The following is an 11167-nucleotide window of genomic DNA, read 5'->3' on the forward strand; positions in this document are numbered from 1 at the left end:
CGTCATCATTTTATTCGAGATCATGTTGCTAAGGGTGACATTGATCTTAAGCATGTTCGCACCGAAAAACAATTAGCGGATATATTCACTAAACCTCTTGATGAGAAAGTGTTTTGCAGGTTAAGAGGAGAACTGAACATCATTGATGCTTCAAACTTGGAGTAGAAACTCAATTGGATACATGCAAGACATGAGCTTATAACTAATCCTTGATATCTCTCTTATGATGAAAATCTTATGTCTTGGATATATTTGTATCTTGCATGTTATCTAACCCATGTAGGTACTTGGCTGAATCAAACTCCATGAGATTGTAACCTACTCACATCTTGAGCAATCTCTACATCACCAAGTCTCTATACAAAGGTGGTTGAAGACAAGGAAGCACTAAACCATTCAAACATATCGTTTGACAAATTCTATGTTGAGCTTCATGATTGTCATTTTTGGATACACAAGTGTTCTTCCTTGCAAGATCTAACCCATGTAGGTAGATGGACTCAAATACCAAGTGGTGCTCCAAATTCTTGATGAGCTACATCAACCTCGAGCAACTCACACAAGTTCAACTACATGGACAACACCACCAACCAAGGTATGTTATTCAATCTTAGAGAAGCTTTACTCCAAGACATGAGCTAAAGCAACTCAACAAGATGTGAATACATCAAGATGCTTAAACGAAAAATGGCAACCCCATTTTGAGCTTAAACGATGAGTATGACCTATGATCAAGTGATCTCACTTGACTCCTAAGTCAATATACTCTAACATAGGTGACTTTGTCGCCGACCATCTCTAGATGAAGTTCTCTTGTGTTTTCTTCTGTATTTTTGCATTTGCTCATGCATATTTGTTTCCCCTTCCAAAAAAAACTTCATCTAGATTTCTTTCTTTTTACTCTGCGTTCTATGCATCCAATTCCTTGCATATCATTCAGTAAATTCCTTGCAAATCTTTGTGAGATCTTATTAGTCTAGTGAGCTGAGGTGACAAGTGTTTTTCTCTGTGATGAACTCGGTTTCACCGATTTGTTGTTTTCGGTCCAACCGAAAATTTTCGGTACCACCGAAGCATACCACTCGGTGCCACCGATTTCACAACAGGAAAAATAGTTTGCCACTTATTCTGTGTTTCTTCTGATCCAACTCCACTCAATGAATCTTGTCCTCTACAAGCATCACATTTTTATCATTGCTTTATGTTGTGACTCAAGGATCAAACCCATTCACGACAAATTCTAGAGGGAGAGAGAGAGATTACATCTTTATCAAGCCCTTCTTGGAAATTGATGTCAAAGGGGGAGAGAGAGATCACATCAAAGCTTATCACTTAGAGAGAGAGATCACATTAGAGAAGGAGAGAGAGAGATCCTTCAAGGGGAGAGAGAGAGTGATCTCCAGGGGGAGAGAATACTAGTAGAAAGTATTTTCTCAAGGATCCCAAATGCTTGGTGTTCAAGAGGAGAGATGCCACATGTCTTCTTGAGGGGAAAGACATGTTCATGTGTGCTTACTTGCATTAGTTTGCATTAGCTCTGTTCATTTATATCTTCCAGCTCTGATTTTCTGTTCCCTATCTTCTCCCAGTATCCCATGTTAGATTCAGGGGGAGCAAGACATCTAAGGGAAAGAAATCATTTAAATTCATTGCATATCTTTACTCTTGGGGACATGTCTAATCAACTGTGGTACTTAGTACTCACTCTCTACATGTCATCCCAGTCTTGGTATTCTTGTAGATTCTTCTGTTTGCTCTGGCTAGTAGATGTACCTGTGTTATCTAACCTTGTTTGTGCAGGTTCATTACATCCTAAGCCTACTCAAGACTACAAGGTAAGTATATGCATCACAATCATGTGTATGAGGAATTCTTGCTGATGTACATACTGTTTGCAAGAAGGACTCATGGGCATGAAGGAATTTCCTTAAATACGTTTTGCTCTAATGCATATGGCCAAGATACATGTAACACATTGCCTGCTCTATCATGGTTATGCTATCACATGCTTCTATATTTCATATTCACATGATTGCATACATGTAGGGGGAGCCTATGCTTGTTACATGTCTTTCCAAAGATTTACTTGCTATTTCTTAAATCTTTATCTAAAGCTTTGATGTATGTTGTCATCAATTACCAAAAAGGGAGAGATTGAAAGCACAAGTGCTCCCTAGGTGGTTTTGGTAATTAATGTCAACATATCTCTTGTTGGACTAACAATTTTATCTAGTACATTTCAAATAAGTTCAACATTGGAGTGGCATGGACTAAAGGATGTGGGAACTCCTTCAAGATGCTAAGGACAAAGGATTGGCTCAAGCTTCAAGCTCAAGACTCTTCATTTTACATTTTAGTGATCCAAGATCACATTGAGTCTATAGGAAAAGCCAATACTATCAAGGAGGGATGATGTGTTGCTTAATGAGCCTCTTGCTTCATGTGCTTAGTGATATGCTCCAAAAACCCTCAACCACTTTCTCATATCCACATATGTCCTAAACATAAAGTCAAACTCGGCCCCACTGATTCTTTCTATCCGGCGCCACTGAGTTTGGATGTCTTAGCCACTGCCACAAACCCTAAGCAAATCGGTCTCACCAATAGGGATCTCGGTCTCACCGAGATGGGATTGTAATCTCTCTGTGTATGTCCATTATCAAAATCGGTCTCACCGAGTTTGAGAAATTGGTACTACCGAGATTACAATGCAAACTTCCTGGTTGACTCATTACCAAAATCGGTCCCACCGAGTTTGATAATCGGTCCAACCGAGTTTTCCTGACCAACTCTTTGGTTAGCTAATTGCCAAAATCGGTCCTATCGAGTTTGTGTAACCGGTCTCACCGAAATTATGTTATGCCGTAACCCTAACCATATCGGTCCTATCGAGTTGCATTTCGGTCCCACCGAAAATCCTAACGGTCACTAAATTTGCTCAATCGGTCCTACCGAGTTTCTCAATTCGGTCCCACCGAGTTTGGCAAATTGTGTGTAACGGTTAGATTTTGTGTGGAGGCTATATATACCCCTCCACCTCCTCTTCATTCGTGGAGAGAGCCATCAGACTAAACCTACACTTCCAACTTACCATTTCTGAGAGAGAACCACCTACTCATGTGTTGAGGCCAAGATATTCCATTCCTACCATATGAATCTTGATTTCTAGCCTTTCCCAAGTTGCTTTCCACTCAAATCCTCTTTCCACCAGATCCAAATCCTATGAGAGAGAGTTGAGTGTTGGAGAGACTATCATTTGAAGCACAAGAGCAAGGAGTTCATCATCAACGCACCATTTGTTACTTCTTGGAGAGTGGTGTCTCCTAGATTTGCTAGGTGTCACTTGGGAGCCTCCGACAAAGATTGTGGAGTTGAACCAAGGAGTTTGTAAGGGTAAGGAGATCGCCTACTTCGTGAAGATCTACCGCTAGTGAGGCAAGTCCTTCGTGGGCGACGGTCATGGTGGGATAGACAAGGTTGCTTCTTCGTGGACCCTTCTTGGGTGGAGCCCTCCGTGGACTTGCGCAACCGTTACCTTTCGTGGGTTGAAGTCTCCATCAACGTGGATGTACGATAGCACCACCTATCGGAACCACGCCAAAAACATCTGTGTCTCCAATTGCGTTTGAATCCTCCAAACCCTTCTCTTTACATTATTGCAAGTTGCATGCTTTACTTTCCGCTGCTCATATACTCTTTGCATGCTTGCTTGCTATGTGTTGTGAATGTTAAATTTGTGCCTAAACTCCACTTAAACTTAAATTTGTTAAAAACTGCAACTTTGGTACTTAGTGTCTAATCACCCCCCCTCTAGACACCTCTTCTCAAGGTCCTACAGAGGCGCCCTTGATGGCTCACGGCGTGCAGCACCCGCTCGGCGAGTATGTGCGTGTATGGCGCCGGCGTGCTCTCGTGGCCATGAGCTCGCTGGATATGATATCCGTGTTCACCAACAACTGAATGAATTTGTTTTCCCGATTCAAAAGAAGAGTAGCTTTTCAGTGATGAACGAGCGCCTTCCATTATAGTTTGATTTTCTAGCTTTGTGGTCGTTGCAATTTTCTTGTCCATGGGCATCACAATTGTAATATCCTCTCTCCATAGAGCATGACTGTATAATAGTTGAACTAGTATAATTTTCAGATTTCAAATCTGTTTGATATCACACTGTATTTCTATTATCAATAAGCATGAATAGGTTCCCTTTTTTTGCAGCAGTTGTTCATGTCCGTTCTTGGATTTCATTGTTATGTGCTCTATGCTGCAGGCACCATCACATGCAACTTGTTTGTGTTCCACAAAGCCTCCTACAGTTTAGAAGCCAGAGTTTTCTGAACTTCTCTGAATTATAATTGATGCACTATCATTCTTGAAAAATAATAATAATTGGTGCACTGATAGTTAAGGTTTGCAAATAGGTTTATAGTGGCCTAACGGTGATGCTGGATTGATAGATAGCTGGGTAGGAAGAGAGAACAAGTAAAGGTTAAACGGATAATCCGATGACACCGAGAACATGAAGTAGATCGTGTTAAGTAGACTGTATTATTTCTGCATTTTCATGGCCGGCTACGAGGTCAGAAAAGATGTCAAAATGCTCACTGATCTTCTGCTCAATGGATTGCAAGGAAGCATGTTTTTTTTGGTTACAACGTACTTTCCTCAGTTAATTTCAAGATTCAGAAGCTTATGATGAAAATAATGCTGATACACTATTGTAAATTGTTCAGAATTATTGACTGTAAAATTTTTGATCTGTAAAATGATAGATTCTTGTGATCATCTATAAATTGAAAAAAAAATCATGTTTTATATCATCTTTTACATGCTCATATCTTGATTATGTTGCAAACAGGAAAGCACAACTAGGTCCTGCTAGCTTTTACAAGAGAGAACCTCAATTCCTTTTTGTATCAAAACTGAAAGCATGCAGATTTCTCATTATATATTTGAACATTTCATTGTACTCAGACAACCCTGATTGGAAAGCGATTGCAAATGGATTCAAATTGGACTGAAATTTAAACACCAAGGGGTAGCATTCCAGTAAATCAACCCTATGAGAATATATACATAATCATGTAGATATTACAAAGCAAGGTTCCTTATTGTCGATTTGGCACTCCATCAGAATGATAGAGCAAATTGTTCTCGAAAGCATATGAAAGCAAGGTTCCTTATTTATCAAAAAGTAACTTTCTAACGAACGAGGACAATGTGGCTTCTTGTTGAACTCCATGTAGAAGACTTGTAAATCCGCCTTGGACGAAAGGAGAAGGCATGGCCGAAGGCTGCCCGTACACATCTGTTGAGAATGTTAGCATGGATGCATTAACATATCCGCCTTCAATCAACGGAGAAGCCATGGTCGAAGGCTGGCCATAGACATCACTTGATAATGTTGGCATTGAGGCAGTAGCATATCCGCCTTGGATCAAGGAAGAACCTATGGTCGAAGGTTGCCAATGAACATCATTTGCAAAGTTTGTCATAGCGTCGATGCTACTAGCATTAAGGTCCTACATCATGGAAGATGAAATAGTTTAAAACAACAGATCAAGTACAATATGAAAGTAAAATAATGAGTACAAGCCATGTCTTACGATCAATTCATTTGGATCATTGTGTTCCTCTCTATTTTCTGTTGCATTCTTTGGATCTTCTCCTATAGGCAGACGTAAAAACCAAAATAAAATAAAAATGACTATTGAAACATATACTAGATAATAGCTTTGCTAGATTGGGTACAATCGATCAATACCTTTCTTGTTAGAATTTTTCTTTTTCTTTCCTTTCTTCCTTTCAAGAGAGATTTTTGATCGTTTACTCTTTGCGCCTTTTACCACCGGAGAAACTCTAAACGATACAATACCTTTTAATGTCTCTGCAACACACTCAGTCGAAACTAGCGGAACCTCATTGGATTTTTCTTTCATCTTGCTAAGAGAATTATCTGCTTCCAAGTCCAACTTATCAATGGTTTTCTCCAAATCATCAAGAAGCTCTTTCATTGTCGAACATTTCAATGCAACAGATGTTGCCTTCCATGAGATACGAGCCGCTTGTGTTTTCAAATTTTCTGTATCAGTTCCTTGCTTCTCAATATAGAAGCCTCTCTTTGCATATTTTGTCCATCTGTTCAGTATATATTTCAATGGCAAAATGAAAACATCGTTCATGTTGAAGACCTTGAGAGCATGCTTGCACAACGAACCTATCAGATATGCATTTCATATTTTATCAGTTTGTATTAAAAATCATATTGCAATAAAAAGTTACACATACCTATGGATTCAAACTTTCTGCAACAACATGTAACAGTCATATCCATACTGTTGAATACAATTGTTGCTCAATGCTCGTTGTGCATATGTGTAACCATATATGTGAACATTGGCCCTTCATTTGTTAGCAGTTTACAAGAGAATGTAAACTGCATTTTAAATTCTTTATCAAACTCGGAATACATCCTACTTGTATACGATTCAGCCGCAGTCTTCAACAATGGTAAATTGCTATAAGTAACCGGGTTCTTTTCGACGCGAACTAAAATCTTCATCCAACTCATTCTCGCGAAGGCTCGCTGCAACCTTGTCACGCTCTACAAGGAGTTTGGAAAGACCAAGTTTCCTACGAAATCATTTCTTGAAGACATTATTCATTCCTTCACTCCTTTGAGTCGAGTTCATATCAGCTGTAAATGAGTCACGATAAATGGCAGCCCACTTTCCCCTCAATTCATACAATTTTGCCATCCATTCGTTGTCCTCAAGGTTATACTCCTCCAACAATTCTTGCCACTTCCTCTTGAAGATACATTCAGACCTGTCTTCATAGACACATCTCTTAAAATCCGGTAGAAACTTCTCAGGATGCTTATGAATTACATGCCCGAGATGTTTAGTAGCATTAAGATAGATGTGCCACAAGCAAAGACGATGGCTTGTATTTGGAAATACATAAGCAATTTCTTCATCCATGGCCCTGTCTTGATCAGTGAAAATTGTGCTTGGATGCTTGCCTGACATTGCCGTGAGAAATGTCTCAAATAGCCAAACAAATGAATCGATGGACTCACTAAATATCAGTGCAACCCCAAATATTACTATCTGCTTGTGATGATTGGCACCAAGGATTGGAGTGAAAGGCAATTCAAACTTATTGGTATCAAACGTGGTGTCAAATGATACAGCATCACCAAAGCATGCATAATCCATAATGGACTGACCATCTGCCTAAAAAAATTAGCTATCTGTCCATCCTTCTCATCTACTTGAATCGCATAAAAAAATGTTGGATCCTCCCTCTGCTTATTCTTCAAGTATTTTAACAGTGTTTTTGCATCATTGGATTCTAAATACTTCTTCCTTTCCTTACCAATCTCATTATTGCAATCCATTTTTGAGAATGGCACTTTGTCGACTCCTCCACAGAACGCTACCATGAAATCATACACCTGAGATGGCTTCATCCCAGCTTCACATATCTGGCCAATTAGCGCTCTGTCCGCTTCTACAACACGTCATTGGGATCTCAACTTGTGTAACTTATTGGGACTAGCAAGATAATGATTGTGATCGGTTACAACCTTTTGCACTGTCCAAATCCCCTCTCTACTGACACTAAATTGAACACGAGCCTGACAACCTGTTCTTGTAGTGGCCTTTGATGACTCGGTTTCTCGCTCTCCCTGATTACTGCAAACTATATATTTCTGGGATATAGTTCGATCTTGGTGGCGCTTTGTCTGGCTCTTTCTGATACTAAACCCAATCTTGCCGGCATATGTGTTGTACATGTCGTATGCTTGCTGCTCTGAATCGAATGACTTTCCCACTTCGGGAACGATCAAAGCTTGCCCAACTTTATCAACCACCTACATTAGAAAGTGTTGAGAATTAACGTTACATTACCACAATGTAAAATATATTTATGTTCTTCACAACACATTAATTTTACACTAGGTGCGTCATGGATGGAATACTTTGTTTTGAATAAGCTATTGTACTATCAAGCCAAATATTAGCAAATCATTGTTTACAAAATTAATAATATGTCATCCTCAAATTGTTCATTACAGAGAAACATCTTATCTTGACTTCCTAATCTAGCTTTTGGCATGGCAATGTACTATACACATGCAAACTGAGATTGTTGTAAGGGACAATCTCGAAGAACGAGGCAACGACCATATCTTTTGTATCTCCTCTCTGTTAGCTCCATGACCACTGTCGATCACATCGTCCTCCTGGCCTCTTTCTCTAGTCATGTTGGTTATGTCATACTCCTGGTGTTCTGATACGTGCAGTGGCGGTAAGTCTATGTCACATGTTACTGCCTCCGGTGCCACTGTTGACAGCGGGCTATACGAGGTGGAGAAGCGGCCATCCTCATCCGCATGGTTTACATCATCCAAGGCGGCGACGGGGCCGAACTCCGGCGTGGCGACTCCCGTCCTTCTCGATGGAGGCAACACTTCAGGCAGCGGGAGCACGACCCGCGGCGGCCATGGCTCTCGTTCCGGGCCGATGCAGCCATGGGACAGAGAGGGCGGCGAGGCGTTCTGGCGCGGTGCGGCCATCGCTGACCCAGGGATCCCACACCCACCAGTCTGATCGTGTGGAGAAGAAGGCTACGATCCCTCGGCCATGGAAAGTCCGATTACCGCGGAAGTGATTGATACGGAGCCGTGTAGTTTGTTTCCTGGAGCCGATGCAAGGTACTGTGCCGAGGAACGTACGTGCGGGTGGGAATGAGAGGATGCCGTGGGATGCATTGGTACGATAGGTGGCGGCAGATCGGATCGGGTATGCAGGGGAGGAGTTTTGCAGCCGGTCTCCACCCAATTTTTCCTCCGTGGAGGGTTGGTTTCCTCCTCGACCCGTCGTGATCTTCGTGTGGTCCATTTTGTTCGACAGGTCAACGCTCTTGACACTGACCGAGAGGGGAATAGGGAACACTCTACAGTGACAATGAAGCAATGGTGGTGATGAGTGATCGTGGTCTTGGCGGCTCCGACCCATCCTAATGGCTTGGTTGCTCAATTCTTCGGTCATGCCTTTTTTGGGCGATCTCATTCCTAAAGCTAGCATCTTCGACTTGATCCGTGATGTGGGTGGTGGCATTGGTCCACGGGTAGTTTTCTTTGTGAGGTGGTTGCGCGCAACATTTTGTTTATTTGTCAGCTAGTCCATTGTTCGTGGGCGAGCCGCTCTACCTTACCGACTGTGTGACGCCCTTCGATCGAGGGTGAAAGGGCATGTGTGCCTTCTTTCAAAGGTGGATACGAATGGCAATGTGATGTTGCATCATAGTGTTTTGCTTATTTGTTTGTGGTTTGTTATCTTTTCTTCATCTCTCTATACTGGCTGTTGGGGTTGCATCCTCATTTTCATGCTTGCTGCTCTGAATCGAATGACTTTCCCACTTCGGGAACGATCAAAGCTTGCCCAACTTTATCAACCACCTACATTAAAAAGTGTTGAGAATTAACGTTACATTACCACAATGTAAAATATATTTATGTTCTTCACAACACATTAATTTTACACTAGGTGCGTCGTGGACGGAATACTTTGTTTTGAATAAGCTATTGTACTATCAAGCCAAATATTAGCAAATCCTTGTTTACAAAATTAATAATATGTCATCCTCAAATTGTTCATTACAGAGAAACATCTTATCTTGACTTCCTAATCTAGCTTTTGGCATGGCAATGTACTATACACATGCAAACTGAGATTGTTGTAAGGGACAATCTCGAAGAACCAGGCAACGACCATACCTTTTGTATCTCCTCTCCGTCAGCTCCATGACCACTATCGATCACATCGTCCTCCTGGCCTCTTTCTCTAGTCATGTTGGTTGTGTCATACTCCTGGTGTTCTGATACGTGCAGCGGCGGTAAGTCTATGTCGCATGTTACTGCCTCCGGTGCCACTGTTGACAGCGGGATGTATGAGGTGGAGCAGCGGCCGTCCTCATCCGCATGGTTTACATCATCCAAGGCGTCGACGGGGCCGAACTCCGGCGTGGTGACTCCCGTCCTTCTCGATGGAGGCAACACTTCAGGCAGCGGGAGCACGACCCGCGACGGCAATGGCTCTCGTTCCGGGCTGATGCAGCCATGGGACAGAGAGGGCGGCGAGGCGTTCTAGCATGGTGCGACCATCGCTGACCCAGGGATCCCACGCCCACCAGTCTGATCGCGTGGAGAAGAAGGCTCCGATCCCTCGACCATGGAAAGTCCGATTACCGCGGAAGTGATTGATACGGAGCCGTGTAGTTTGTTTCCTGGAGCCGATGCAAGGTACCGAGCCGAGAAACATACGTGCGGGTGGGGATGAGAGGATGTCGTGGGATGCATTGGTAGGACAGGTGGCGGCAGATCGGTTCGGGTATGTAGGGGAGGAGTTTTGCAGCCGGTCTCCACCCAATTTTTCCTCCGTGGAGGGTTGGTTTCCTCCTCGACCCGTCGTGTTCTTCGTGTGGTCCAATTTGTTCGACAGGTCAACGATCTTGACACTGACCGAGAGGGGAATAGGGAACACTGAGGGAGTTCTGGACTAGGGGGTGTCCGGATAGCCAAACTATCATCATCGGCCGGACTCCAAGACTATGAAGATACAAGATTAAAGACTTCGTCCCGTGTCCGGATGGGACTTTCCTTGGCGTGGAAGGCAAGCTTGGCGATACGGATATGTAGATCTCCTACCATTGTAACCGACTCTGTGTAACCCTAGCCCTCTCCGGTGTCTATATAAACCGGATGGCCTTAGTCCATAGGACGAACATAATCATACCATAGGCTAGCTTCTAGGGTTTAGCCTCCTTGATCTCGTGGTAGATCCACTCTTGTAACACACATCATCAATATTAATTAAGCAAGACGTAGGGTTTTACCTCCATCAAGAGGGCCCGAACCTGGGTAAAACATTGTGTCCCTTGTCTCCTGTTACCATCCGCCTAGACGCACAGTTCGTGACCCCCTACCCGAGATCCGCCGGTTTTGACACCGACATTGGTGCTTTCATTGAGAGTTCCTCTGTGTCGTCACCGATAGGCTCGATGGCTTCTTCGATCATCATCAACGATGCAGTCCAGGGTGAGACTTTTCTCCCCGGATAGATCTTCGTATTCGGCGGCTTCGCACTGCGGGCCAATTCGC

The sequence above is a fragment of the Triticum aestivum genome, chromosome 2B (assembly GCF_018294505.1).
Source record: "Triticum aestivum cultivar Chinese Spring chromosome 2B, IWGSC CS RefSeq v2.1, whole genome shotgun sequence".
NCBI classification, from domain to species: Eukaryota; Viridiplantae; Streptophyta; class Magnoliopsida; order Poales; family Poaceae; genus Triticum; species Triticum aestivum.